Source organism: Corapipo altera, unplaced genomic scaffold (assembly GCF_003945725.1).
Source record: "Corapipo altera isolate COAL_440 unplaced genomic scaffold, ASM394572v1 113, whole genome shotgun sequence".
Classification (NCBI taxonomy): domain Eukaryota; kingdom Metazoa; phylum Chordata; class Aves; order Passeriformes; family Pipridae; genus Corapipo; species Corapipo altera.
This window is the reverse complement of record NW_020884895.1, coordinates 9257307-9264880: the sequence shown is the minus strand read 5'-3', so window position 1 is coordinate 9264880 and position 7574 is coordinate 9257307. Positions and strand designations below refer to the sequence as shown.

Genomic DNA, 7574 nt, shown 5'->3' with positions numbered 1-7574 from the left:
GGGATGGGATGGGATGGGATGGGATGGGATGGGATGGGATGGGATGGGATGGGAGAAAAACACTGTAGCATTGCAAGATATGAAACTGAAGAAGTTTTAAACAAGAATATAAGAAAGAAAAAAAATAACAAAAAAATCAGTTGGGTACTTTTTAAATTAGCTCTGCAAATTTCAAAGAAAAAGTTAGAAACAGATCAAGCTTGAAAAACACAGAAGTTTCATATTAGTGAATGAGAGGACTTGTCTCAAGCTACTCTGCCAATATTAACAGAGGCAGTGACAGGGGATTATTATTACACCTCGGCTGCATGGCAAATATTACATTTAATAAGGTTTTTAATGCTGCTTTAAACCAAACTCAGCAGTGTAAAGCACACTGAGCAAAACAAACATGACTTGATTATTACTATGAGAGTACAAGGGTCAGAAATTGCTTTAGCTCACCAACATTAACCCAGCATAGTTATATCCTGCAATGTATTTGCATATTTTAAAAAGCTGCTGCTGGAGTAGTTTCCTCCAGCAAAAGTTAAACAGACTCTACTTTTGCATTCTTATTCAGCAAGGGAACACTGTTTATTTCAATGACGGTTTCCTCCCCTTGCAAATCCTTACCCAGCCAAAAAATCTATACACAGGGCTATAAAATCACTATTTAAATAGGAAAGATAGTTGAATTAATAAGTGATTTCTAGCTCAGCTTAATTTACTTAGCCCAGGATCTCTTGAATAATCCCGAGGTTGGATACACACGCTGCATTCGCAGAGCAGAGGGAGTTTTCCCAGGAGAGCAACAAATGGGCAGAGCAGAACGTTTTAAAAGATCCCAATCCCCGTACAAATCAAGCTGAACTGTAAATTTTCCTGGCAGAGAGAGACACGGAAAGAGAGAATCACTTACCCCACTTCTATTACAAGAGCTACAAAAGTTTTTAGGAGTCGGGATCTTTGGGTACCTCAGGGAAATGCAGTTGTGCAGCTGCTGCTTTAAGCCTGTAAATTGGCCAGTGCTGACATTATAATCAAGTGTTTCTGACATAAAGCTCGCGAGAGTTGGCAGCAGCAACTTGATCTGCAGGCAGGCACTGCTTCCCACCCGGCATCTGCTCCCAGGATAACGGGATCGCTGTGGGAATGCCATGGAGGGACACCCACCCTGGGCAAAACCAAGCAGGAGCTTCCAGGGGGCTGGGGGAACTCAGGGGTGTGTCCTTTGCATGGGGCAGCTGTTTTAGGAGCTGGAAAGAGAAGTAGAATTGCAAATATAATAAATACTGCCCGTCTTTGCTCAGAGCTCTCTCCCACCTGTGCTTTTTTTGCCCAAGATCAGCACAGTTTTTACCCACCACAAACTTTGCACTGTAACATGAGTGGTTATTTTTGGTTTTAAGCAACTGTGGCAGATAAAACAGGAGTGTCCTCTGCCCAGGCATGTCACAACTGGCAAAGCATCAGGTGTGTCACTTGACTCGCTGCCATCAGGGCTATGGCAGAGCTCTGCGTGGTCCTCTGTTGATGGTGGGGTTAAAAATGGGACCCAGACAGCATCACATGCTGATTTCTGTCTTCTTGGGCTCCCAACAGGAAATCACCCACGGTGCTTAGGACACCTGATACCCTCATTTTACCTCAGCCTCCTAAGCACTGTTCCCACCAGAATTCCACGCTGCAGGTACAAAGCCAGGCTGAACAACAGGTCAGGTCCTACCACACAGGGAGGGTCTTCAAAAGGCAAATATTTTGGGGCACAAATGAATAGAGAAGAGGGGTGGAGAAGAGAAATAAATTATGTACAACCTCCCTACAAATTGTCTTGTCAAACCCACATCCCTGAGCCACCCCATGAAACCAGGAGGTGACTCCTTGGTGGTGGGACTGTTGACCCCCAGGAAGGTTTGCCCTGAAAAAAAAGCAACTTTTCCACAGTTTAAGTTTTTTTCTATGAAGCACCTTTACTTCCACCTGTACAGCCAAATACAATTACTTTCCCTGTTTAATAATCAAACTACAGCTCTGTTTCAATTACACAAAAGCAATATTTGGCAATGCAGAGAAGAGGAATAAAGCAGAAATAAAAAGTTAAGTATGAAGTTTATAGACCTTAATATGGAGAGTAGAGGTGTGGTTTTTTTTTTTTTTTTAAAGCTAGAATGGGAAATGGTGTTTTAACAGAGGAAAGTTTAAGAAATCATGATAATTTCATTTCTCCTGATAATTTTGCAGTCTCCCTTTAGGTGTATTGCATGGACAAGCTCACTGGAGAGAACATGTCCCAGTCTAAACCTAAACCATCAGGGCAAGGGTTTGGAACTGGAGGTTCTTTAAGGTCCCTTCCAACCCAGGATTTTCAAGGATTCTATGATTCTGTGATAAATCCCTAAGGTTTCAGTATGGGAGCGTCCATTAAAGTTACCAGTTGGGAATTTGGAATTCTTAACCAAGATTGTTGTGTCAGCTATGCGAATAGAAATATTTGGTGATGAAATAAGATTAATTCAGAATTAATTTGAGTGACAACTCTGGCTGATTAAAACCTTTCAAGCGCAGTTTCCTGCAGGAAACACCAAATCATGCTCTTCAAATTAAGGCAATTTCAATGGTCTCTGATGTGCATCCACTGTCTTTCTCTGACGCCTCTTTACCCCCTTTGGAGACGTGGCCAGGTGAGACACATTTCCTTCATTTCCATGACACCAGAGGAATGAATTACAAGCCCCAAATCTTGTTAGATTTTAAATAAGGTATTTCAGATGCTTGTGACTAACCATTACATTCTCAAACCTCTTTGCCTTGAGTGGCAGAGAAACCACAGGACACTCAAACACTAAAAGTGCTGCTTTTGGCTTTATCTGTTTTCCAGCATTGTCTGCCTTTTCCTGTATCTGCCATCAGGGTTGTGCCTTCCCCCCTCCTCACCCCTGTCTGCTCCTCTTTACAGTGCCCAGGGCACCCAAACACCCTCTGCTCTCAGGCAGAACCCTCAGGAAATGCAAAATGTGGAGCCTTTGTGACAAGGTGACCCTGGGATAAGTGAATCGACTGTCTTGGGCTGTTCCTGAGGCAGCAGAAAACACTGAATTCAGCCTTGGGGTTACCTGGGTGTCCTCAGGGAAGAGTGGTTGGGCTGTTAGACATCTCAACTATTATCCTCCAGTCTAATGTTAGACTATTATGCTGCACTTTTAAAGAAAACTAGACCCTCTTCTATAATTTTTTCCCTTTAATTAAAAAATTAACATATAAATTAAAGTTTCACAACTGTGTGCTGCACAAGGAAACATTTCTTTCAGTTATTGCTGAGCTTACTAAAAATACCTGGGCGAAAATTAGAGCTTAAATACATTTAATGCCTTTTGTAATTCTGTGTAGAATCGTTGTTTTCTCAGTTATCCTTTGGGAGCTTGAAAGGAAAGGAGGTATAAATCAGTGCATGGAATACTATATGTGTGTGTGGATATATATTTTTATATATATATATGTGTGTGTGTGTTGTATATATACATACAGATATATATTTATTTCGTTACTTTTAAATATCTCCATCCATCTACCTAATGAGGTTTTATGAGGTTATATGATTTTTTCGTTTAATATTCTGAAAGTTCACTGCAAATTATAAAAGTGTCTTTTTCTTATTTCATGTGTATATGTGAAAGAAGTGTCACACTGTCATAGGAATTTTAATACAAGAGATGTCTGTCCAGGTGTCTTAAGAAGTGAAAGCCAAGGTCAGCTCTAGGGAAGATTGATATTTATCAGGCTAAGAAGTTTAGAGAACAATAGTTATTATATATAAATACATAAACATACATGGAAATGCATAATCAATATATATCATAAAATATATTTTTGTTGTTATTTAATTAATCATTTAGGGGCCTTTCAGGATATTATTTAAGCATATGCAGATTTTTTGGAAATTATTAATATCTTCAGTCATGCACATTCCATATTATCATAGGATCATAGCCCTCTGAGCTTTCAAGGTCTACCTGCACACAAAGAGCCCCATTCACCAGAGCTGGTCCTGCCCTTCCAAGCCATCTACAGCTCTGGAAGAGCACCTGGGCTCCTGTGAGGATAACTGGGCTGAAAAGCTTTGCAAATGTCCCTTCAAAGTAAAGGATGTCACATACCAAGCCTGGGCAGGTCCAGGGAAATATTTACATGCTCATACTATGTAAAAGTAGGAAATATTCTTATTTTTTTAATTGCTGGGAGGGTAATCAAAAGGCAAATTATAGCTGAACTATATGTAATGTCACTTGTGTGAAGATGTGGGGAGGTTGTTTTAAACTCCAGCTCTAAAATCCCTCGGGAGGGTTCAGCTCTTTCTGATCCCTGGCTGAATTTTCACGCTGAGCATCTGTGTGACCTTGGCTGAGACCTCTGAGAAAACCACCACGTTGGGAGAAAAAAAAAAGCTGTGAGGAAAAACAAGTAAACTCGAGCTGCACAAGATGCAAAAGGTGAAATTGCAGACAGGGGTAAGATTGCTGAGAAGGGGACACTTAACAGCTCAAGGACTCGCAGGAAAAAAACATCAAAGCTGCAAGATGTGAAATTTTCAGGTAAAAAATAAAAACACAGAAGAGGGAGCTCAGCAGCAGCAAAGAACTACTGATGTTCAGCTTTGGGGCTTGCAGCCATGATATTCTACTGTGAATATTAGGAAATAAATCACTGCCTTTTGTTTTGAGTTTGCAGAGAATCTTTTCATGCCCAAATCCAGTGACCATGAAGGGTTACACCTCTCAACTCTTTCCATATTTCTTTTGAAAATATGTTTGGTATGAGACTGATTGCTCTTACTGCCCACACACCTCTGTATATCCATGGATGTAAACCAGGGACACCTTAAATAAACCTGGAGACAGCTGAAGTGTTGCTGCAAGTGACTGTAGCTGATGGTCAGACCCGTCCAAAATTCTGTTGTTATTCTGATTATTCCAAGAAACCTCACCACAGAGTGCCTTCCAGGATGAGCAGAAGTTCCCAACAATGGATCTGAAGGGTAATTTGATAATATTAGGAAAGGTGTCTTAGATACACACCAGGAAAATAGATACCAATTTATTAAGTATACAGGAGACACTAACACTCATATAAGCCATTAAACATGATTATATTTTCCCCTTATTGGTTCAATTATGATCTGCTGTGCCTTTTTCCTTATTACTCTAATTATAGATCAGTATAATTTCCTCTTTATTAGCACAATTATGGTCTGTACTTTTATAAATGTCTTGGAGAAATCAGAGCCAATGAGAAGATATAGCCAGTTAAAAGATAAAGGTATTATTATTATTATTATTTCTTTTGAATGTTCATGTATTCTTAATTCCTTGTGGTATTACATAACTCAGTATTTTGTCTCATGTGGGGATCAGGTTCAATAAAATATGATTAATGTGTACAAAATATGTCTTTCATGACATTATTATAGCCTGATGTTTACCTTGCAAGAAAATAGGCAAAATTGAAGCCTCAGCAAAGAGCTCATCTTGTGTGAGCTTTTTAAAGCTAATTAAATTACAAGTTAGGTTTCTCAGATTTCTGCAGATGATTAATTAATTGACTATACACCTTTTTTTCCCCATTTCTTTCCTATGAACAGTAAAGCTCTAGTTGTTTAAAATAAAGATATTTGAATTCCCATGGTCACCCGCCAATAGAGATTGAAGTTCATGATATTATGTTCTCTCACACCCAAACTCTGTGAATAACTAAGAAGTCTGGTGGATCAATGAGCTCCTTTGAATCTCTAAAGTAGAATTTCTACCTGAAAGGTGGGAATTCTCCTCAGTCATCCCAATTCTCACTCTTTATTTTAGGTTTTCGGTTTCTACATCCATGAGAGAAGGAACACCTCTAATGAAAAATACCACAGGGATGTTCAAAGGTTTATCTTAAGTCACTGCTGTGTTCAGATTTCAATTTCATCCAGCGTGGCGAAAAAAGGAATGAAAGAACTGAGCCCGACATCAGGACCTGCTGGGACCTGCGGGAGGGAAGTTACAGAGCAAACAAGTTCAGTGTGCCCCAAAAATGGGTCACAGCACCTGAATATGTCACAACTGTGGATTTTAGTGGAAATAACGAAGTGTTTGGCCCGAGATAAAGTTTCAGATCCACTGGTGCCCCTGTGGTAGGCCTGAAGCTTTTGGGAGAGGAGGTGTGGGAGGTCACTGCAGCCTCCGTGCTGGAAAAGCCCTTTCCAACAGCTTTGCTCAAGTAGAAAGAAGAAAGTGTTGATGGAGGGATTTAAAAGACATGTAGATGTGGCTCTTATGGACAGGATTTATGGTGGCTATGGCAGTGCTGGGTTAGTGGTTGGACTCAATGATCTTCGAGGGCTTTTCCAGCCACAATGATTCTGTGTTGGCCACATCGGGACACACGTTTTATTTTTCCACACTAAAATTGCATCAGGGCAAAACAAAAAAAAAACATTACAGAGCCAGTTTTACTTTATTTTCTATAATTCCCAGCAGACTTGATCTCTTTGCCTTTGTGTTTCAGGAAAGAAATATAACTTTGGGAAAAAACCAAATGACCCTGGAAGAGGCTGTGCTTGTTTTGGCACTGCTGGGGCACCACAGGCCGTCCTCTGCCACGGGGTCAGGAAAGCTCAGAGCCACCAGAGCAGTAAACTTCTCAGGCTGGGTGACTTCCCAAGAGAAGGACTTCCCTTCCCTCTGTGGATGTGTAAGTGTTGTGGAATCATGAAAACCTCGTTACAAACATCTGTGCAAATGTTTCGGAAAGACGCCGGGATTGGTGAGTCCCAGGTAATCCATCACGGGGCCATCTGCCTCAACAACAACCTTGTCAGAGCAGGTGGCTGAGTGCTAAAGTACAGGAGACCCCCTCTGCTCTTGCTATATGTTTATATATTAAGTACATAACATTAAGTGAAGGGTAACGTGATGCTCCAAATGTGGGGCTCGATGTGGATTTTGAGGACACGAGTCAAAATATTAAAGCCATATTGATTCCAACAGTGCTCTTAAAACATTAATCAAATATAACTATTAGAGAACATTATATTATACAGGGGATAGAGTTATTCTACATTAGTTTAATAACAGTACATTTTGCTCATGATTATCCCACCCTATGCAGGTCCCTGATTAATTCACCCACCCCATAACCTTGTCTTTCCTTTCTCTCACCTTTGTTTGCATGAAGGAAAATGTACAAGCCTGAAACAGCACTGACTTCTCGCAATCCCTTTCCTTCTATCATGTAGGAGCATTTTAACACCAAAAATGATGCCTAAGCCTATTTTCCCCTAGCAGGAGTTGCAGCAGGGAAGGAAAACTTCAGGGCAGTGCTAGAGAACCTGGTACTGTGAGCAGACCCTGCTGACCTCGGGGAGAAGAGGCAGTTTTAGTGGTTACAACACTCTGCTCATTCTCTCCCTTTTGCCTGAAGGCAGGTTCAGTACAAAATGCACAAAGACAGTATACAACCTGGAAGACTTTCTATTTAAGTTATCAGACCAAGGATACTGGGAAATTGAAAGATGTGCCCAAGATCATAGAAAGTCTGAATTGCATTCAGACACCCAG

At 40.6% G+C, this 7574-nt stretch overlaps 1 protein-coding gene across 2 annotated transcripts in view; it reads right to left on the bottom strand.

Moving 5' to 3' along the window:
• BCHE (butyrylcholinesterase) overlaps positions 1-7574 on the bottom strand; it is a 53238-nt gene that overhangs the window by 31996 nt on the left and 13668 nt on the right. The window contains exon 1 of one of the 2 annotated variants that reach the window (XM_027647327.1): positions 902-1164. The exons of the other annotated variant lie outside the window; for it this stretch is intronic. The gene's annotated coding sequence lies outside the window, so the exon portion shown is untranslated. Of the gene's footprint in view, positions 1-901; positions 1165-7574 lie in introns of those variants that run through there. 2 annotated transcript variants of the gene reach the window in all.